We start from the raw sequence: 24327 nt of genomic DNA, 5'->3' as shown, positions 1-24327 counted from the left end.
CAAATAAGCAAATAAATATGATTAGGCAATGCTAATGTTGAAGACGGAAGAGTACAAGAAATTACCTATACATTAAGGTGGAATCTTTTCTCAACTTCAGATGGGTAAGTTTTCTGGCACTGGTTCCCAGTGGAACCCATTTGAATCACAGACAGTCTCTTCACAGTGGCTAAAGGTTGAATATGCAGCTGCTTCACAACTATGCTGACCCCCTAATTTCTTCTCCATAAAGCAGGGGTCCCCAAATTTGGCAATTTTAAGACTTGTGGACTTCAACTCCCAGAGGATCTCTGGGAGTTGAAGTCCACAAGTCTTAAAGTTGCCAAGTTTGGAGACCTCTGCCATAAAGCCACCTTCTCTCCAATCCTGTGCTTGCAAGATTATATTCTCTCTTCCATATCTGGACACTTAGCACCCACAGCCAGGGTGATCCTATGTGCCAAACCATAGCAACTGGGAAAGAAAAATATATTGAAAGGTGAGACTTGCACCTCTAGCCCTTCATCGTTGTCTCAATCCAGCCTTTCTATTTCTGAGCAGTAGAAGAAAGGATTAGGTTTAAGGTTGGAGAACCTGTTATTGATAATTGCTAACAACTTCGGGCTGAGCTGACAGAAGACAATCAGCAACAGAACAATTGTAAGCGCTGTGATAAATGAGGACCTTGAACTTGGATGTCCCTCATTCTAATCGAGTAAAGCCTCGTTCAGGTTGTGTACAATTATTGGTAACTTCATGGATATGTTAGCGTCCAATAGAGAAGTGCTTTTCTATGCTTTTTTTTTCCAGGCAGCTTTTTTCGGTGTCTGAGACCAGCTTCAGCCCTGGTATATCCTGGTGGTTTCCACGCCCAAGTACTAATTAGATCTAACCCTGCTTATTTTTTTAAGATTAACTCAACCAATTACAGAACACTGGCTCCAGCTGCAATTAAAATAGGCATTAGAGAATATTAGTTTGCCTGAGGGAGACAAAGTCCTGATCTACTTTGTTTTCCTTTTCTCTCTCTCTCCCCCTCATTCACACTGATAAAAGTGTTCCTTAAGCCATCCAGAATTCCTATAGCAGTTCTTGTACAAATTATATAAAAATAATTATTCTGTATTTGTTCAGTACACAAATACTAACTTTAATCCTGCAGATGAATGATATGTAATAAGGAAGTAGAAGAGAATTCTATGGGTTGATTTTTGCAGATGTTTTCTTTGCTAGTGTTGGAACTAAAATCCAGCCTGGTTCCAAGCCAAGAGAAAGATGCAGGAGCCAGTGAATTTGGAGGCAAGCTGCAGGAAAGGAGGTCTTCCTTTATTTAGGAATCAGAAGCCAAGTGACTCAGCATTGGTTCTGAGCCTGGCATGGAGAGCAGAGTGATTTTTATACCCTTTTGGACCTTTGAGTTTGAGATGCCTATTGGGATTATTTGATTAGATGAATAATGTGCCTTTCTGTCCCTATTTGGTTTTCTGGGTAGTGGTCAGGGTCAAGGCTAGCCTTTGGGAAAGGTGGAGAATATAAATTTGTGTGGCTTTGTGTTTTATGACTTAATCCTGTCAATTCAACATGTTTCAGTCTTTTCACGAGATTACTTGAGGCCATTCTGGCTGGGAGGCAGAGATTGCTTTAGCTTCTGTGGATGGTTTTCCTTTGCCTTCTCTGTGGGCATAGAAATAAAAGGTTTTTTTTTATGATTCTTCCTATAATAGTCCACCTTTGACCACACTTATTGTGTTCTGTATGTAAACAAAGATACATTCTGCCTGGTCAGACAACTTTGTTAACTAGTATAAATACTTTGAGAAAAATCTTGGGGATATTTATTATTTATTCATATTTGTCTATTCCTATAACACAAAGACATACGGTACATATATGTCATCCACATTTTCCTGAAGAAAATGAGAACAAAACTAAATATATTTCAGGTCTGGACCTGAGATCAATGGATTCAAGTTCATTTTTGAATCCTTAGACTTGTCAATCTTTATCTTCCAGACTACAATTAGCTGTGCATCCAAAGTATCTCAGTTCAGAAGATAAGGGATAAACACAGTCAATAGGGAAGGTATGATAGTGTCTTGCATTGAGTGTACTGAAATATCAGTAGTTTTTTTTTTTACCTCAGCATTGCCTATAAGTCAGAAAGTGTAACATTCAATACTGCACTTGTGCCAAATATATATTCCGATATGCCGTGACCCAGAGCTAGAAAGTCGAGATGTTTCTCAGTCCCAGCTTTCCCCCCTTATAATATTTGTTTATTTCCTGAGTAGCAGCAAGACACAAGTCTTAAGCTCATATTATTCTGAACTATACAGGAACATTATCTGTAATACATTTTCATGGATGCTATATTAGTTACAACTTCCTTTTTCCTCAGAGATATTAATATTTGACTGTAATAGTTCAGAAGAAGCCAAGGTTGGACTTCTAGGTAGGGGGGGAATACAAAAATCAATGCCAGCAAAAATATTGACTGAGAGAAACAATGGAAAGGAAGTTGAAGCTTGACTGGAGGATGAATTATCTCTACAAACATTACTTTGCCTGAAAGAAGAGTCAGTTTAGATTAGGTACAAAAAAGCTTCCTAATCAGAAGAACAGGGCAGTGATGGAGTACTGTGCCAAAAACTTACACAAAGATTAGATAGTAGAATTTAAAACCTAGATGAAAAATATGGGTTGAACTTCTGAGTGAGTTGATTCCTCATTATAAATTAATAGAATTGTAGGAAGTTAAAACCCACCCCTTTCCTAGAAAATAAAATATTTTAGGAAATATTAAAAGGGCAGAATATTTCTCCTAAAAGGGAGACAGAAACTCAGTCCTGCACCTTTGTTAATGGGCCATTAAGGCCTGGGGCAGTCTATTCTACATAGCAAAGACCTACTTCCTTCAGGCAGAGCCATTTAATTGCCCTTCATTGCATCACCCAGCAACATTCAACCAAACCTAACACAGAGACAACTTACAAAGCTAGCTATGACCTCTGACAGCAACCAGTCAGGATACTCTTCCTGTGCCCCAGGAATTTCAAAGCCAGAGAGCGTATTAAACCTAGGGACTCTCAGCATCTCTTCCCTTTTTCTTCCCAAGATCTCCAAGGCATGTGATCCTGTTCATCAATAAACCTTATTTCCAAGCAACTTCCATGAATCCAGTGTCTTTTCCCCCACTTGGAACTAAACCCAGAAGGATATTTCTTCCAGCAGAACAATCCACTCCCAAAACCATAGATTTCAGTGTACCAGAAACCTCATAGGGTACACTAAACTTAGTCTATCTATCTAATATATGTCATGTATAAAACATGTCCTAAATGTATTGCAATGTCTTTTAGATAATGTCATCTCAGAAATGTCCCTGCAGGCCAGAAAATGGGAGGTCATAACAAATGAAGCTTTGGACTAATCAGTTTATTGAATAAAATGTATTTTTCTTAATATAAATGAAGCAAAAAGGAAATAGACAAAACATCTATAAAATCTGATTTTATACACTAAAAAGTAGAGTACTCCTTTCATTTAAAAGTGAGACTAAAAAGAACAGGTTTGCACTAATTACCATGGTAAACTCTGTATATCTGATTGATAAAGATTAATTACTGCCAGTCAGAGGTATCTACAATGGGGAATAGGGGCAAAAGGTCAAAATGGTTGGTCCAACCACAGGATCAAGGCCCCACCCTTTTGCATATGTATACATTGCATACATATACCAATGTGTGGGGCTTTGATAATGTGTCTGTGTCTGCCATTTTGGTCTGCTGCTTCCCATATAGACACTCTTGTAATCTTGGCTCTAATAATTTTTTCTATATTTTTATCTCATTCCCATTCATCTCTTCAAGTTGCCTAAAGAATATTTTTTTCTATATTCCTGTTCCACAATAATGTTTACTAGTTTCCCAGACTTCCATTATTAGTATTCATTAGAGTGTAACAGGCAACTATCATTGACCTATAAATTCTAAATTACAACAAAACGGCAACAATCCATTTTGGATGGATTGTTGACACTAATTAATAGTATTGACATAGATTTTAGAGTTTTAATTGGTAATTAAACCTTCACTTTCTGGCATTAATTTAGCAATGTCATCATTTCTTTTGCTGTAGTTTCCCAGACATACTGGCATATTTACAGTTCTTTATTTATTTACTCATGCTCTTCATCTTTTACTAATTTTGTACAGTTCAATCTCATAATCTCCCACATGCCATGTCATAAATAGAGGGGCTCATGGTTATTAATTTTCACTGACTTTTAGTCAGCTGAAGTATGTATATGCAAAGATGTATTTGTGTACATATTTGTGCGTGCATATGGATGGTTGTGAGTATATAGATAGTAAGAAATAAAGGGGGAAAGGTGAGAAACAGTGCTACTCAGCTCCAGACAGATCTGTTCTGTAAAGTTTCAATCTCAAGGCTGGAGAAAAGAATGGCCAGAAGGAAGGACAAGATGAAATTCTGCGGTGACATACACACATACACACACATATATAAATAATCAACATTTTAGCCATTGTCTATCCACTGCAGAGTGAAGACCTCTTTCCAACCAGTACGGTCCTGAGCTTTCTTTTGCCAGTAGGGCCCTCAATACTTGCTGATGTCATTGATCCATTTTCTTTTAGATCTCTTTCGAAGATGCTTCTTATCAAGTGGGATCCATTCTATGATTGCTTTGGTCCACCTGCCATTAGTTCTTCTTGCTATGTGATCAGCCCATTTCCATTTCAATTATTTTACTCTCTTGATGATACTGTACACTTTCATTTGTTGTCTAATCCATGTGCAGGTCTTTCTATCTTGTCTTGTAATGCTGAGCATGTATCTTTCCATAGCTCTTTGTGCCACTCAAAGCTTTTGTATTGTTTGTGAGTGTCCATGTTTCACTGGCATATGTTAGAGCAGGTAGCACACATTGATTGAAAACTTTTCTCTTCAGACATAGAGGGAGGTTGTTCTTGAAAATTGCACTTCGTTTATCAAATGCCTGCCAACCATATTTAACATGCCGTTCAATTTCCTTTATTGTATCACCTTCCATTGAGATCCATTGGCTAAGGAATATGTAGTGGTATACCACATCTAGTTCTCCAGATAATTTTTTTTTTCCTTTGGTGAATTTATTGAATACAACCTGGCTCTTGTTCAAGTTTATTTTAAAGCCAAATTGTTCTTCTGTTTTGTGCAGATCTTCTTTGTGTCTTTGTAGCTCTTCTGGGTCTTGTAAGAAGAGAACAACATCAGCTGCAAATCTTAATAAGTGCCCTTGATTTTTATTCCATCTTTTGCCCAGGCTAGTTTGTGAAATATTTCTTCAAGGCAGGCTGAGAAAAGGATAGGAGATATTGTACCACGTTACTAAAAAAGAATGAACAGTAATCAGAGTGAAAGGTAGCCAAAATAATGGTGGTAAAAAATAAAAATGTCGATAAACATTCATTTTCCTCTAGACTGAGAATTCAAAGTGGGTTGAGTGGTATTTTTCTCTCTCTCTATCACTCTTTAAAATAATATAAAAGTAAAATCTACTTAGCACATAAGTATATAATAAGGTCAAATTAAACATTTGTCATGCAAGATAACCAAATGCATTTACTATATATGCATTTTTAAAAGACACCTTCCATTCTAAACACTCTCTAAAATACTTTATAAGATTATACATATGAAATTATTTATTTTTTTCCTAATTAACATGTATTAAACTAAGGGTAGCTTATATTTAAAATCATTGGAAATATTTAAAGGCCAAAAAGTCAATGCTAAAAGTTAATCAGAAAGAATAAAAAAAAAAAATTCCTTTAAGGAGTCTATAGATCCTGCATAATGTTGATGTTAGTTCCTTAGCATGTACATATGTATGTTGCCTATCTTTTATCTAATGTACTTATTTCAAAATTGTGTTAATATTTGGAAATTTCATTTATTTTAGGTCCTTTTCAAATAACAGTACTCTGAAAAAAGTAAGCAAAAAACGTTGATATTGCTTAACTTTGTACATGTACTTTTATTTAAATGGTTATTATTCCAAAATTTTCAGCTGACATATTTTTCCATATTGGTTTCCATGGTACTGACTCAAATCAAATCATGAAGGATTTTACCACAATATATATCACTGTGAGGTCTTACTTTATTTTCAGAAAATAAGAAGGTAATTATAACTTTTCCAGCCCTGCAACTGTGTTTTCCATGAAAAAGAGAATGGATAGACATGCTAGTATAGCAGTAAAATAAGTAACGGTAGGTAATTATTTGGGAAAAAATATAATCATCTAAAATATTGAATGCAATATAACTTTATTTCCAGCCTGCATAAGAGGATTCCCAGCAATAATGTGTTTGTGTGTGTGTGTGTTAGTGTGTGTGCTTTTGTGTGCATTTAAAATTCTATTTGACTTACACAATATGCTTTATATTTTTTAGGATTACAGAGATTTATCTCACCTACAACTGTGCAGAAACAATTATTTGAAAATCTACAAATTTGTGTCAAAAAGTTGTGTGGCCTCCTTCTTCTGAATACTTCTGAAATAAATTAGTGCCCCTATTAAAACATATCTCAGTGGAAGGAATTCCTTTAAAATGTTTTCTGATGTGACTAAAGTTTGGAAAACCAAGATATCAACACTAACCAGTTGTCATTAAATAAATGCAGAAGCACCACATTATTTTTAAAGAGTTTATTTAAATTCCTCTTCCCTTTGAAAAGAATGTCTAAAGTTTGTTTTTGTAAAAGTAAATGAATATAATAATAATAACAACAATAAATTTATAAGTAATTCTTTATATAATATTGTTTCATATCTGCAGCTGGAGGAAAAAAGCTCAAACATTTGCCAAACCTACAGACCCACAAAAGAAGCATGTCAAGTCATATTTTCATTTTCAAAAACAAATTTATAGTTGTGGAATTTTTTCTGTTTTGTTACATAGCCAAAGGCTCAAAACAGAAATAATAATAAATGCATTAAACAAACATTTGATATAATTCAAATATATTTGGGGTTTTAATTGTGTTTCATTGCTTTGCTGCCTCAAGAATGGAGAGTAAATACAAAGACTTAAAACAGATAGTATTCACATTTGATTATGTATATCCTTGTTTAGTATCAAAGGTTATGGGATAGCATCACTGTTTGGAGTTATTAGAATGTGGATAAAAGTCAAGCTTTGTTCCTCTTTTTATATATTCCAGACCTGATGCAGTCTTTAAACTAAACTAAAGCTCAAAATGCAGCCAAGATTTTAATAGCAGATGGCTTATAAAGGAAATCTATTCCCTTTTAAAATACTTTAAGTAATACTTCTGATAATGCAAATGCAAACGTTTCTGGAATAATTCCTTAAAGTAGGATGAAGTCACAATAGCTTTATCTAGGATCACTGTACTAGACCAAGTATAGTATGCTATTTCTTTACTCCACAATTATAAAGCAAGCATTCCACCCACCATTTCCTGCTGTAGGCAGTGGTGATCCACTTTTTAAAAAAAGGAAAAAAAAGTTGTACCGCTTTAGAAACCATTGTTGGGTGGAGTAGATCTTGTTGTCTACCATTTGCAGAGGAATACATTCAATTTCTTGGCTTGGAATTATTCCCAGTAATGTCATCAGCTCAACATTTCTGTTTCAGCGCCATCTACAAACCATTTGGCCAGACTTTTGGCTTGTTATCTTATAACAATGCAGTACAAGTCAATGGAATAATGACCATGGATTAGAAACTTGTCTCCAACACACATTTAAGGCATTCCAGTTCTATACCCAAGAACAGAGATAGTGAACCTGTAATACTCCAAATTCTACAGAATTATAATTCCCAGCATTTCTCCAATTGCTTGCATTAGTGGGGCTGCTAAGAATTATATTTCATCAAAATCTGAAAGGCCATCAATTATCTGATCCTGCTGTAATCCACTACCTTTTAAACATGGATTTATTCACATTTTCACTCTTTATCATGTCCATGTGCCTGCTATTTCTACATTTCTTGAAACTTAAATCTAAGGAGCAATAGACCAGCCATTTATCAATAACATGTATAATTATGTGTTAGATTTAGATGTTGCCTCTCTTTCAAAAGTAAAGACGATATACAAAAATTAATCTAGTCTCATTTTTTTTCTACCAAACTCTGTAAGGAAGGCAGGGCTATGAGAGAATGACTGAAGAGGTTGTTAGGCTGTTTAGTATTTTACTGTATTAATTGATTTTGATAAACTAAGACCTTTCCTTCAATTGACTTTTTTCCCCTAGTGATTGCTTTCCACCAATGAGTCTACAAAGAGAGATTGTCATACAGGCACAAAAAGATAAGTAATTTCTGCAGGACAGGTAGCAAAGCACAGCACCCTTCTGAATGGTTTGCTATATATTCTTAGCCCAGGTTTGGTTTTGACTCTACAAGAAACAAGGCTGTAGGCTTTCCTCTGTACTTTTTTCATTTTTTTCTTTTTCTTATTCTTAATGGAGAATAGCTATATCTTTCCAAGGGCTTATTTACATTGTGATCTCTATCTCAAGTCCTAGTATTCAGCTTCAATAGGTCTCTGTTTTCTTAGTTTTTCACTGATTTCTACACATACATAAATACTGTCCTGAAATGATTGGACTTTTACTTCCATTCCTAATTCTTTCTACACAATTACACATATTCCAGTATGTGTGTACCAAAATTCTCACACTTTGGAACTGAAGAGAGACCATTACTAGCCTTCACATTCATGGAAGTGTTGGAAGAAATGTCCATCTGGGTTCAGTTCCAAATGGGCAGAAAGACACTGGAAACATGGAAACTACTTGGAAGGATGGTTTAATGGTGGAACAAGCCACATGGTTTGGTCCTGGGTAGCTGACCACATGGAATGGACAGTGTTATGAACTAAGCAAACTCATTCATCAATAAACCTACTAGCTTTACTTCAGCAGCAGGCTCGTAATCCTGCACTTCTGATTGGCCCGCGGATAAGCGAATTGTGATTGGCCGCCTCTGGCTGACCTGATTGGCTGACAGCGGGCCGTCTCTGATTGGACACTTTTAGAGCGGTTAATTCAATTTCATTGGTTGTTGTGACAGCAGCCAGCTCTATAAAAGAGCTGCTGCTGTCCAAGTGTTTGTTCTGTTCTGAAGTCACTATTAAAGAGTTGAGTCACTATCCGATGCCTCGTCTCCGTTATTGCGCCCACTCCTCCAGATCTAACACTGGCGACAAGGGTGGGATGCGGAGACGATAGAGCTGACTGAGCACTCGCTGAGTACCGAACAGAGCACGTGGCTAAGAGCGCGCCAACAACGGCAAGATGACCAGCGGCGCCATACCACCCGCTCTATTTGACCCAGCTAACGAAGACTGGGACTCGTATATAGACAGGTTCCAGATGTTCCTGGAGACCAACAATCTGAAAGACGCTGCACCTGGCAAGAAACGAGCGGTCTTCCTGACCCATTGCGGGCCTGCCGTTTTTAAAATGGCTAAGGCACTTGCTAAACCAGCGGAAGTTAAGACAATGGATTGGGATAACCTCGCTCCTATCCTTCGGGCCCATTATGCACCCGCGGTGCCAACACTCATCAGGAGACACGAGTTTTACCAGAGGGACCAACGGAAAAACGAAAGCGTTGGAGACTTCATCGCTGACCTCTGGAACCTGGGTGGACTCTGTGGTTTTTCAAACCTCGAGGAAGCCATGAGAGACCGAATAGTTCTGGGATTAGATGACCACACGACCCAGAGCAAGATCATGGCTAAAGGGGACATCGACCTCGCAGATGTCATCGCCGACGCTACTGCAGCAGAAGCAACCAGGAAGTCGGCCGCTCGAATGCGCCGCACCAACGCACCGCTCCGCCAACTCGCCAGTGTTTTTCCGAGAGGCACTCAACAACGGCTCACCATGAAGACCTCGAATCCTCGTCTGATAGTGAGGAAGAGGAGGTCAACCGACTCAGATCAGAGCGCGACCAGCGAGACCAGAGGAGCCAGAAACCTTCGCATCCATGTGCCGGTTGCGGGGCCAATCACCCGCGATCTGACTGCAAATTCCTCGACGCACTCTGCCGTTCCTGTGGAAAGAGGGGCCACATTGCAAAGGTCTGCAGAAGCAAGTGAGGGTCAAGTCCAATCCGAAGAGAAAGCAACTTCCGCCAAACAACGGGCAGCCCACCTGTAAATCGGGACCGCCTGAATCACCAATGGAACCACTATCACTACAGAAATAGAGCGCCTGCTGCGTCAGCTAGACGGGAAGAGGCGCATCAAACCATTACCATTGGTCACGCATCATTCTTGGATGCAAGAAAGATCCGAGTGAAGGTCGCCATTGAGAATCGTCCATGCGTAATGGAAGTAGACTCGGGATCGTCCCTATCAATGGTCTCATGGAAAACCTTCAAACAGCTGATCCCTGACATCCGTCGCCAGGATCTCAGCAACCAAAAAATCATATTAAGGGACTACCAGGGAAACAGGATTCCCGTTGCCGGTTCCCGCCACGTCCAGGTGTCCTTCAAGGACCACACCGCAACTCTGCCTATTACCATTGTCGATCGAGACCGGCCCAGCTTGTTGGGGTTACAGTGGTTCGCTCCACTGGGAATTGAACTAGCTGGCATTCACCAGACCGGAAGCAGCGACTGGGAAGCGGCCCTTGTCCAGGATTTCCAGGACGTATTCACCGAGAAGCTAGGCAAGTACAAGGGATCCCCCATATCGTTTAGCCTCAGCCCCGATGTTGCGCCCATCCGCCTTAAGCCTCGTTGAGTGCCTTTCGCACTCAAGCCAAAGATCGATGAACAATTGGACAAATTAATAGCCCAGGGGGTGTTGGAACCGATCGATCACGCCCGTTGGGAAACCCCGATTGTAACACCCATAAAGCCTGATGGATCGATAAGAATTTGTGGGGATTACCGGGCCACCCTAAATCACGCGCTTCAGCAGAGCGCTTATCCTGTACCTGTGGTCCAACATCTTCACTCCCTGGGCGGCGGGAAAATATTTGCAAAATTGGACCTCGCCCAGGCATACCAGCAACTACCCGTAGATGCAGAGACTGCTGAGGCCCAGACTATAGTCACGCACAGAGGTGTGTTTAAATGTAATAGACTCCAGTTCGGAGTGAATGTAGCACCAGGCATCTTCCAAAGCCTGATGGAGAGACTGCTACAAGGTATAAAAGGGGTCATGCCTTATTTCGATGACGTCTTGATAGCTGCCCCCACTAGAGACTTATTAGAGAAACGACTCAGAACAGTTCTCCAGAAATTCAAAAACGCCAGTTTGAAAGTAAAAAAAGACAAGTGTCAACTTTGTACGGAGAGGGTTGAATTCCTTGGGTACCTTCTTGACAAAAAGGGAATCCATCCTACTGAAAAAAAAGTAACTGCAATAAAAAACGCCCCAAGACCCAGGAATAAAACAGACCTCCAAGCCTTCCTGGGACTCATTAACTTTTATAACATCTTCTTGCCCCAGAAGGCGACTGTAGCTGAGCCCCTACATAGACTACTCGACAAGAAGGCTTCCTGGGTCTGGGGACATCGGGAAGAACGAGCATTCCAGCAAGTAAAAGATCTCTTAACCTCAGACACTGTATTAATGCAGTATAACGAGACTTTGCCTTTAACCGTCACCTGCGACGCTTCACCGTTTGGGGTGGGAGCCATCTTAAGCCATGTCCTACCAAATGGCAATGAGGCACCTATTGCTTTCTTTTCACGAACTTTATCAAAGACTGAAAGAAACTATAGCCAACTCGATAAAGAGGCTCTCGCTATTGTATCCGCTATTAAACGTTTCCATGAATATGTATATGGAAGACCGTTTACCATAATAACCGATCACAAGCCATTGCTTGGCATATTAGCGGGAGACAAACCAACTCCCCACATCTTATCACCCAGAATGACCTGTTGGTCAGAGTTTCTAGCCGCATACGATTATCAACTGCAACACCGCCCGGGGAAAGCCATTCCCCACGCTGACACCTTGAATCGTTCTCCGCTACCAGAAGCCATAGACGATCCAGCTCCAACTCTAACTGCACTCCAAATTGAAACTCTCCCTGCACCACCCCTGACTGCACGAGACATCGCCGCGGAAACAAAAAAGGATCCTGTATTCACTCGAGTTCTCAGCTGGGTGGAACGAGGTTGGCCTGACAACGAACCCAACGACACCTTCGCGCCTTTCAAACCCCGACAGACAGAACTGTTCTCCCAGAAGGACTGCATCTTGTGGGGAAACAGAGTCGTCATCCCAGAAAAATTACAACATACAGTTCTAAAACTGTTGCACGATGGTCATCCAGGCATCGTGCGAATGAAGGCATTTGCAAGAAGTTACGCGTGGTGGCCAGGTATCGATAAACAGATAGAAGCCTGGGTGGCCACATGCAACAAGTGCCAGGAAATCCACGCTGCCCCACCGAAGGCACCTCCAACTGAATGGGATGTACCTCGTGGTCCCTGGTCCCGCATCCACATTGACTTTGCGGGACCCACCAAGGGACACACTTTTCTCATAACAGTGGATGCCTATTCCAACTGGCTCGAGGTCCACAAAATGAAGAGCACCACCACAGAAGCCGTTGTTAAAAAATTAAATAGACTATTCGCTACGCACGGATTGCCTGACGTTTTAGTCTCAGATAATGGTCCCCAATTCACTGCCCTAGCATTTGAACAGTACCTAGCCGACCGGGGCATCCGCCATGCCTTAACTTCGCCGGCTCACCCTGCGGCCAATGGCAGGGCTGAGCGCATGGTCCAATTCATAAAAAAGACCTTGCACAAGATGGAACATGGAGACATTGACGACAAAGTAACCAGAATGCTTCTCCTCCAACACATCACCCCGCACAGCATCACAAACAGAACCCCGGCCGAACTTCTGATGGGCCGGAAACTTCGCTCACACCTCGATCGCCTACACCCAACCTACACGCCAGAAAAACCTTGCGGTTCCAGCAGCAAGTGTCGTGCGTTCAAGGTAGGCGACTTAGTCTTTGCGAAAAACTTCTCGGGTGACCCATTGTGGGTCCCCGCTACTATAACTCAACTTACGGGCCCTAGATCTTACTGTCTACAAACTAGCGATGGGAAATTATGGACGCGCCATATAGACCAACTTCGTTCCCGATTGGCACCTAACCCTATCTCAACCCCTGAATCTTAAACTGGGGGGGGGGAGGGAAATCGAGGGGGCCGAAATAGAAATAGCAGATGACCCAATAATTGAAGCCCAGCGGTCTGCACAACCAACTATGGGATACTCACCTTCCGGAGGAGGACCGAGCCGGGTGATTGCCTCGCCGCAAAGCAGCCCGGCCATAGAAGCAAGTCCAGGGAACCCGGATGACAGCAGAGAGGACAGCCCTGAGTCCCCGAGCGGAGTAGTGGAACCGTCTTCGCCACCCGGTTCTACAAACAGCCCACCGGAGCCAGCGCCAGATCAGAAACCGGTGGAACAGCGGAAATCAAACAGACAGGTGAAACGGCCTGCCTACTTGCGAGAATACGTCACCCCACCCCTCAGACGGAACCTAGGGGGGAGGGGTGTTACGAACTAAGCAAACTCATTCATCAATAAACCTACTAGCTTTACTTCAGCAGCAGGCTCGTAATCCTGCACTTCTGATTGGCCCGCGGATAAGCGAATCGTGATTGGCCACCTCTGGCTGACCTGATTGGCTGACAGCGGGCCGTCTCTGATTGGACGCTTTTAGAGCGGTTAATTCAATTTCATTGGTTGTTGTGACAGCAGCCAGCTCTATAAAAGAGCTGCTGCTGTCCAAGTGTTTGTTCTGTTCTGAAGTCACTATTAAAGAGTTGAGTCACTATTCAATGCCTCGTCTCCGTTATTGCGCCCACTCCTCCAGATCTAACAGACAGTGAGTTATATTTATACCCTATGAACTTGCTTTCTGTTCCTGTGGCAAGAAATGTATCCTGATTGGTTGCCAGGCTCCCATGGGACCATGCAGGGGTAACTTTGTAGATTATCTTGAGTCCCAAGCTTGGTTGAATCTTGCTGGGTGATGTAACCTTCCCAGGTGCTGTGTGGTGAGATGGGTAGAGGGCTAATCCTATCATGTTCTGAGGCCATGTCTTAATCTCATCACCCTGGAGCTGAGGGGGGGGGCAGGGAGCTGCAGGAAGCTGTTTTGTCTTTAAAAACATGTTTCTCCTTTTCTCGTCCAGGGAAATACAATATTCTTCCTTTTTAATATTTCCTGGAATATTTCATTCTTCTAGGAGAGGGGTGGGTGCTTTAGAAGAACTTTTGCTCATTATGAAAAAAAAGAGCTTTTGCTTATTCTGGGTTCCTGCAAGTCTGTGTGTGTGTGTATGTGTGCTACAACATGCCAATTTCAACTTGCAAGCAGGATCGAACAAAAAGAAAATTTGAACTATTGTACCTTTTACACACAATTCTTTCAAGACTGAATTGCATCTTTTTTTCTAAGCTTAAAAACAAACTATTAGTAGGTAGCAAGGAAGATTTTAAGGCAAAGAGCCTTCTCTTCCACTGCGCTGTTTGGAACATCTTGCCCCCTGGAATGAGGTCGGCTCCAACGCTCCTGACCTTCCATAACTGCTTAAAGACCTGGCTCTGCCAGTTAGCTTGGGCCTACAATAGAGGAGTTTCACATTATTTATTCATTCATTTGATTTGATTTGTCAATCGCTTACAAGATAATAGGTATAAGTATAAACGTGAGGAAATAGGTATGAATAAATGGGGACAATAGGACAGAGGCAGTACGGTAGGCACGATTGTGCACTTATATATGCCCCTCTTAGGAATGGGGTGAGGTCAATAGTGGATAGTTTGAGGTTAAAGGCATGGCTGATAGATTAATAACAAATTCTCCCCTCCACTCCTTCTCATCTTATCCCTCCGTCCCCCATCTTTTAGTTAGTTCTAGTATTTGGATCTTTAAAGTATTTTATTTCTATCATCTAGGTTTTTATATAGTGTTATCTTTTTAACATTGTAAACTGTCTAGAGTCAACCCATGGTAAGATGGGTGGCTAACACATTTTATGAACACACAAACAAACAAACATGATCTTCAAGGGGGTACACAGAATCTATTGAAATAGTATAGGGCAGGGGTGGGCAAACTACGGCCCGCGGGACACATCCGGCCCGTTGGTCATTTTAATATGGCCCGCCTCTGAAAAAAAAATATTCCTCTCTGAAAAAAAAATTGGGCCCGGCCAAAAGAGACCCCGTGCCACGCGCCAAAAAATTGCACACACAACACGGAGCTGGGCAGCCGCTTCCCTGGTAGCGGGGCCAAGGCCACCGCCCGGGGAACGCCCACTGCTTTCCCTCGCCAGGGCTGGGCGGTGGCGTGTTGCCCTGCGCCGCGTGGCCCCCGCCTGGCAGCGTGCTTCTCAGCTGGTCTCCTCCTCCTCGGCCATCCAGAACAAACAGGCAGAGAAGGAGGAGACCAGCCGGCTGGTTGGGGGAAGCTTTCTGCGCCGAAAGAGGCAGCTACTAATCTCCGGCTTTGCTCCGCTTCTCCAATGGTCCGGCACCACCCTGTTCTTCTTGTGCTGCGAAAGAGGCGGCTAATGATCTCCGGCTCCGCTCTGCTTCTCCAACATCCAGCGCCACCCTGTTCTGTGTCAGGCCCAGCAAGTCCGAGCAGCCGGCGCACAGAACAGGGCGGTGCCGGATGTTGGAGAAGCAGAGCGGAGCCGGAGATCATTAGCCGCCTCTTTCGCAGCACAAGAAGCCTCCCCAACTGGCCAGCTGCTCTCCTCCTTCTCTGCCTGTTTGTTCTGTATGGCCGAGGAGGAAGAGACCAGCCGGCTGGTTGGGGAAGCTTTCTGAGCCGAAAGAGGCAGCTACTAATCTCCGGCTTTGCTCCGCTTCTCCAATGGTCCGGCACCACCGTGTTCTTCTTGTGCTGCGAAAGAGGCGGCTAATGATGTCCGGCTCCGCTCTGCTTCTCCAACATCCGGCGCCACCCTGTTCTGTGTCAGGCCCAGCAAGTCCGAGCAGCCAGCGCACAGAACAGGGCAGTGCCGGATGTTGGAGAAGCAGAGTGGAGCGGGAGAAGAAGCCTCCCCCAACTGGCAGCACAAGAAGCCTCCCCCAACTGGCCAGGTGCTCTCCTCCTTCTCTGCCTCCTTCTCTGCCTCTCCCCTCTTGCTCCTCACAGTTGCCCTGAGCTGGTGCGGTTCTTTACTTGGGCAGCCAGACGCCCGCAGCAGCGCCCGCAGCAGCAACAGGCAGTTCTGCCCGGGCTCTGCTCAGGTGTCCAGCTGGGGCTGTCAGGAGTTGCTACCACCGGCGCAGCTCCGCGCGGCTCCAGTCCCACGTTGCCTTGGGAAGGGAAAGGCAAAACCAGGAGCCGCTGAGCCTGAACCTCCGGTGCCGCTGCTGCCGTTGCAAAGCACCGCCGCGGCTCTTCCTTTTTGCCTTTCCCTTCCCGAGGCAACGTGGGACTGGAGCCGCGTGGAGCCGTGCCAGCAGTAGCAACTCCTGACTCAGGGGGCCTCCGAGGGAGGGGAAGGAGGAGAAGAAGGGGGGAAGGGGGCGATTCCCAAAAATCTTGTGCTGACCGGCCCGTCTGTCAAATTTTAAAAGTGAATGCGGCCCCCCGAGCCAAAAAGTTTGCCCACCCCTGGTATAGGGTCTCCTCATGCAGGGGATCGGAGTGGATCAGTGGTCCCTAATCTTTCCAGCTTTGCAGACCAGTGCCGGTGGGGGTGGGGGGGGAGAGGGAATGGTTCTGCATGTGCAGCCAGAGAGTGTGCAAGCAGATGCAGCTCCATTTGTGAGCAGGTTAGGGTTAAGCCCGCTGCTGGCACAAATGCAGCTTTGTGCACGAACGCAATCCCAACACTCACACACTTACCCACCGCTTGCGTGGCCTAGTTCCAAATGGGCCATGGTCTGGTACTGGGCCATGGCCCAGGGGCTGGGGACCCTTGAACTCCCCTCCAACTCTGTTACTCTATGTTCTATTGTCTAGGCAAAAGGGGCCGAGGCATTTTAAATTCCTTAATGAGATAATGTGAAAGTAGTTCCCTAATTCATCGAAGTATTAGAAGGAGATTCGGGATAATCAGACTTGCAAGTTTCTATTATAACCAATCAGAACAAAAAGTAATTTCATCTTTCCTGTTGAGCTGATTTCCTGGTCTGGTATACCTAGTAGACTGACAATACTCAAGTCATTCCTTGTATTTTTCACTTTGCGTGCAAAATTAAATGCTTGGGCAAACACATATTTATCCTTTGCAAGAAATATAAATAGATTGCTAAGCACAGATCCTTTCAGTTTAGGAAATTTCTCCAAAGGGAATGTAATTGAGCACCTCATCAATCTGGGCTTCATACATAAAGCTTCAGATAGCTTCAGAAATAGGGGAAAATTTAACCTGGCTAAATAGGTTCAGTACATTCAGTACTTTCTATAATCATTACCAGAATTAAAATCAGAATGTCTGAAAAAGAGCTTTAACAGATATTGACATTGTGTCTCAAAATGCTAGTTCTCTGTGAAGCATTAACTTCTATTGGGTCAAAGGAATTTAACATGTTGAAATAATATTTTATATTTTATTTGTTATCCCTGGTTCATTAATCAAATGAAACTGATCAAATCTGTCACCATCTACCAAATTTGTCGCAAAATTCTGCAGCATTTTTTTTACCTTTCCTAAATCTTATTTGGGAATGTATTTAATTAATATATGATAATGTTTGGATTAATTATTTATAACTTTTAACTTCCCATTCTCCAAGTCTCATGTCCATTTTGCATTAAGTCTGCATTCAAATGAAATAATTAAATAAGATAACAATGTGAGCAATTTATCACAGTCAGAAAAGAAGGAGCATACTGGATTGCCTCTTTTAGTGTTGTTATTGTGCTAAAACTAACTCTGTGCTGAGGAAAAAACACTGGCTTAAAATCACAAAGTAATTTTCACAGCTGACTGGTATCATGAACTGGACTCTAATAGCCTTTGTCTTTCAGGTCGATAAAATAAATACAGAGCTGTGTATAATTTAAATTCTGCATAGACCGTTTTCCTATTATTGAAAACATACACTCCAAATTCCTTCCTTTTTTCTTCTCTCTTTAAAATAAACAGAATACTTTTCCTTCCTCTGTCTCTTCTAAACTCCAGTTGGTTACCTCAACGTACAATTATGAATACAGAATTAAACAAAAGCTAACTGGGAAGGGAAGTGGTGACAAAATATTGGCTGTGTTTTAATACAAAACAACAAAACAAAACAAAACCCCCTAAGGTTTGTGATTTGTTTTGAATGTGAGATTAATCACCCAAGGAATGAATGAATGCATTCAATTAAGTAAATCACATTGTTGATCATTGTTACAGAAAGTTTTAATACCTTGATCCTGAATCTTCAGGGTGAGCCCCAGAATGAGGATGCTAAGTGTACTGGAAGTGGGTAACTTTGGAAGGTGTGTGTGTGTGTTTTAAAGTCTTAGCCATTATTGTTTAGCACAGTACTGCAAAACTAAACAGATAATCTGTGCTTTAATCAGAAAAGCCCCTATGAATTTATGTAGTCAAGTTATTGCTAACTTTTATAAGCACAGACATGGCATTTAATTGAGAAAATTACAGCAAATTCCTGATTCCTGAATCATTCTTCACAGAAGACAATATACAAATCTTTCCTTAATCTGATCTCAAATTATAGCTACAGTATGTGGTAATGAGAAGCTGCTTTTCTTATAGTGCTAAAGACTAGGTGAGGTTCTATTGTCTCTTTGTTGTATAGCCAGTGAACATATAGCAAGTTAGAGCCACATCTAGATTGGTTCATGCAAAGAAAAAGCACTTGTTACTTTCATCCATTCATGCAACTTTAAGCCTTTTTGTTGTTGTTTTGTTTCAGAGAAACTAGCCTGGTATTTGTTAGTCAAAGGGCAAAAAAATATTTCTCCTTCAAAGCACAATATTTAGGAAGACTTGGTCTTTTGTTCTACTCTGGCATTGTTGAAAGGTGTCAAAATGCCTTTCTTTCGAGGATTCAATTTTCCCGCTGGGAGAGCTCCGGCGCAAGGATACGGACAACTGCTTGAAAGCTGGATCTTTTTCTTTTTCAGGAAGGCGGGGGACAGCGAGAAGTCTGCGTCCCTGGGCTAGCTGGCTTCTTATGGTAAGTCCCTGGTTTTTATACCCTTTTCTCCCTTTGTGAGTTGATTTCGTGTGAATGTTTGTATTTGTGTTTAATGTTTCAAATCCTGTTTGAGTTTGTCTTTATTCCCTCCGGAGGGCAAACTCCGCGGGGTGCGGAAGGCAAACTCCGCGGGGTGGTTAGATTGTATTATCGGTTCTCTTTTAGCTTTATAATGGTTTTTTTCATATTTGTTTTGTGGCAATCTCCTGTCTGTCTCTTTTGTAATTTATATTTTTTTGTGTCTTTTGTCTGTTTGTTTTGTTTATTTGGTATGTCCTGTGTTTGTAAGGGTTTCCTTTTCTTATTTGTCTAGTTTTCTCAATTACTTAGGCTTTTGTCTATAGGGATTCTTTAATACCTTTTATTTGATTCCTTTTCCTATGTAAGTTTGTTTTATGGCTGGCCTGATGTTCCCCTTGGGTTTTTCCTGTTTGAGTGACACTACTGTCTTCATGAAGTTCCCTTTCCACAGCATGTTATGGAGAAACAACATCTATGAATGTAGGGCTTTCACCTGACAATGTGTGTCTTTCTTCAACGCTTCAGTTCTGTCTCATATCTTATAATAATCTCTAACTGGCATCTGCTTTAGTAACTTTTGGTTACATGGAAGAAGTTGCTATTTGATCAAATACTTTTAACAATTCAATATGTTCATCATTGGCAATAATAATTTTATTAATTGATTGTTCAACATCATTATTTTTTTTAATGTTATTCCTTATTTTATTATTGCATAATAAGTGCCAGGATGCTAACTAGAGATTTGTCTGTAGTCTTACTAATAGTTATAAACAATATATGGTCAATACATATATTTTCTCGTACATGAAAAATCCTGCAGGAATTGTATACAACAGAGATACTTTGCTCATCCCCAGACTCTTCCACAATTTGAGTTCCTATCACAATTTGAGTTCCAACTTATGTGGCAGCTCTTGCATGTTTGCAGAGCCTCCATGGTACAAGTAATTGCACTGTACTTGTAGACAACTGGTTGGTGAGTGGTGCTATTCCTCTTGAACTGAGAGCTATATGTGGCCTTGTTCAGTATTACCTGAACAAGGCTACATGATCCATATTGAATGCCCTAGTTATTGGGATATTTTTTTTCAAAAGTGTATTAGTATACTGAGGTTTGCTTACTTTGGATCAGATAAGAGACTGGATCAGATGGAAATACTTTGGATCAGATGTGAAATGTGTGAGCCTTCACACACTTCAACACCCCTTGGTGTTGCCCTATGCAATATGTTTTGGGTGACACATGAATACATTTACAGGCAATCCTGTTTTCTCCCTCATCATCAACTCTGTGTTGTCTTCCCAGTTCCTTACCTTTTTTAAAACTTCCATTTGTATTTGGACATATTCTCTATCCTCTCTCTTTTGTAACCTCTACTCTAAATAATAACTTTTTCCTCTTTTCTCTTTAACTTTTAAAAGTATTTGGGTGTGTTACAGAACAAAGTTGTGGATGACTCAGCATTTTCCTTTCTTCAGATAATGTCTGCAAGAGTTAAGAGCTCTGTTGAATATTCTTAAACAGCCAAATCCATCACTCTGAGTTTAGGTACTCTCTCTACTGCTCTGGGGCCTCCTTCCGCACATACCAAGCCAGTTTCTTAGATGCCTAAAATAGTTATCTAGGTCATGCACCTTACATGTGAACAAGGAGTGCTAAAGATGGGTTACATTGACAAAGGGACTAAATAAAGGCTGTAAGGAAATTATTGAAGGCAGCATGAAAAAAATAAAAAAGGTTAAGTGAAAATAAACACTTTTATACATGTTCTCTTCTGTTGTTTTAGAAATATATATGTGATCCATGTTTTTGGCCATGCCAGAACAATATTTTATTTTCTCCCAAGCCAACATATTCACATATGACAAGCTAACAAACCGGGGGACAAAAACAAAAACAGGCTTAGAAAAATCCTTTTGAAGCAATTGAGAGTACAAAGACTCTGTGGCAAATCAGTGCTAGATGGATTGGACAGAAAAAAATAAATTAAAATCCATATTGGGGCAATAGCTTTCATAGGACAACAGAAAATAATGCTTAGCAACAAAAAATTAGAGTAAGGATGATTTGTCATCAACTAGACCTATTTAACTTCTAATTTTAACAAGTATGCAGCATATCCATAGCAGCAACTCTAAGAAATAAAATTGGAACAAGGCCTGTATAAAGGTTTCAGATATGGAAGCAGGAAAGGAAATTGAACAAAATTGGAAAGAGAACAAGAATGAATCTGCCAAAACAGTGCTTACAATAACTCAGCAGTGTCTCTTAAAATTAATGTTCTTCCTGCACGATTTATTACAGTGTCAAACCTGCCAAAATACAAAAAGGAAAAAAGAGAGAGATCCAAGTGTTAATTCAAAATTGATTACAAATACTTAAAAATACATAAAGACTAAAACAATCAATTAAATTTTGTAATGTGTATAAGATGCTGCCTCTCAGTGTTGAGAATTAGGGAAAAGTTGTTTGAACCATTACAAATGCTTAACACATACACTCTGAAATTATTCAGATAAAGGAAAGGGGAAAAATCCAATGACAGAGTGTTAGAGAAAATAGTATTTTAAAACCACAGTCACAGTATTAAGTATCTGAGTTGACATGTTTGGTGAACGCTTCCAATTCCTGTGTTTTTTATCTCAACCCAAGTATTGTCCACATACTTATACCAGTGAATGGATGGAATGGATAGGGCTTTGGTTTCTACCTCTTCCATGTAGAAATTGGCCACAATAGGGGACACAGATGAACCCATGGCGCAGCCATGTTTTTGTCTGTAGAAACCTTCATTGTATTTACTCACAGGTATGTGGACAATGTTAAGAACAATAGTCTAGCCTTCCTGGACTGTGCAGTACACATTAAGGAAGACAGAAACCTTAACGCTGATGTTTACAGAAAATCCACACACAGAGATCAATATTTACATTTTGATCTCCACCACCCACTGGAGCACAAAATGGGAGCCCTCAGAACCCTACACTACCAAGCTGAAGGCCTGCCTACTAGCAAAGATGGGAAAGGGGGAAAAAAACCTAAAGCACATCAAGGAAGTCTTCAGAATGTAATGGGAAAAGGAGGGGGTGGGAACTGTTCTTTTCTCAGAGGCAATGTTTTGAGAAAGTCCAAGACCTTATCACTCAGCTGGAGACAGCTTCTAGGTGTCAAGTTGGATGAACTCCCAGAAGTTAAAACCAACAGCAGTACATAGTTAGGAGAAAGGAGGGGTGAGAAAAGTAACTTTTTTTCTGTTTCACACTGGTCATAAAAGCAACACACAATACATTTACCAGAAATAATTCTTATGTAATCTTTCAGACAGATCACAACTAAAAAAACAGCTGCCATAAATACATGCCCATTGCCAAGAGCCCAAATTTTGATCATATGATCATGAGGATGCAAGGACTTTTTTTCAGTGCTGTTGTAACTTTAAATGGTCACTAAGTGAATGGTTGTAAGTCACGGACTGCCTGTATTGTTTTCAAAATTAGTATTCCCTACGTGTCATTGAAGGAAGATGAAGCTATTGTTAGGATGCTCTGTGCTAATGTCCCATTTATTTAGTCTCATAAACTAATTTATTTATTTCAACAAATAAGCTTACCATTACTTTCATCCTAATATTTTCAGTATGAAGTTGGAGAAAAAAGTTGTCATTTGAAAATGTGTTTTCTATCCTACAATGTATTCTCTTCCAGATGATTTTTAAATAAGCTAGTTGTCTGAGGAGGAATAGGAACAATGTCTCCAAAAGATAATACAGTAAAGACAATTAATTAATCCAAAGAGTTGTCTTTGAAAGCGTTTGCACAAATATATCAACAGATGTCTCCTTAAACAACAAATGTCTTTGAAGGCAACTAAGTTCTAGAGCAGAGGTCTCCAAACTTGGCAACTTTAAGACTTGTGGACTTCAACTCCCAGAATTCTCCAGCCAGCTCTAGAGCTTGGTTGCTCCAGTTTTACCAAGTTTCATAAATCTTGTGTATCTTTCTGTTATAGCTCATAAAACTGGAGTTTTGTTCCCAGTATAATTGACTTCTATGTATTTATAAGAAAAACAAAACAGCACTAAATATACCATTAAAACGTAGTGGGAATACAGAGAGAGAAAATGCAAGACCACAATTACTATTTTTCTTTCATAATGGATTTTTTGCTTTCCTTCAGTAGAGTCAGGAGCAAGCATATTTAGTCCATTATAATAGCTACTACTAAACCACTTCTAATCTCTGACAACAGATGTCTCCTGCCATGGACCAGATGCTTGATATATAGTAATCATTTTGGGGTGTATCTTTAACTGTCGGCAAGTCATTTGAAAATCTCCTTCTTTTGTTCAACATCCACCTGGCATGGGGCATCTATTTGAATAGCTCATTGTAAAAAATGAATGATAGACACCAGTGGAGACAGAAAAAGACAGAAGCACTGTTGAAGGCCAGTAAGAAATAGTACTGATTGTTTTATTAAGTTTGGTGTAATCCATCGATTTTTAGTGATAGGTTCAGGATGCCAAATCCTTTACTGCAATCAAATTTTATAAAGAAGGTATAATTAAGTATATCTTCTGGCAATAATTGACATACTTAACTTTATTCTAGTTCACTCACTAGCCTTTGCTGCACTTGCCATGCGGTAAGATCCATTTTTAGCTGAAATGGTATTTGATTTATAAGACCAGACTATGTACTTTGTTTATGCACAATAAAGTATAATCCTTAAAACATAAGAATAAAATACTAATAATTTTTTAACAATTGTATGCACAAAAGGTAACTGGTATATTAAGCATTCTGACAACTTCTCCTATTCAGAAAAAGCACAACAGCTGATATGCTGGAGGAATGACAAGGATCTACTGAATTAAAATAAACAATTGACTAAATGTATAAACCAATCACAGGCCAATATAAAATAATGTTAAGTATATGATGCAATAGAAGAGCACATGTAAACACAAAGAAGAAGCAATGGGAAGAACTGCTGAAGGTCATACTATTTGAAATGATCAGATCAACGAAACTAGTCAGTTAAATTGTAATGTCAAGGAAGGAAGGAAGGAAGGAAGGAAGGAAGGAAGGAAGGAAGGAAGGAA

This window comes from Notechis scutatus, chromosome 5 (genome assembly GCF_049901735.1).
Source record: "Notechis scutatus isolate UNSWTSFEM ecotype Mainland chromosome 5, rNotScu1.2, whole genome shotgun sequence".
Lineage (NCBI taxonomy): Eukaryota > Metazoa > Chordata > Lepidosauria > Squamata > Elapidae > Notechis > Notechis scutatus.
Note: the sequence above shows the minus strand (reverse complement) of the source record.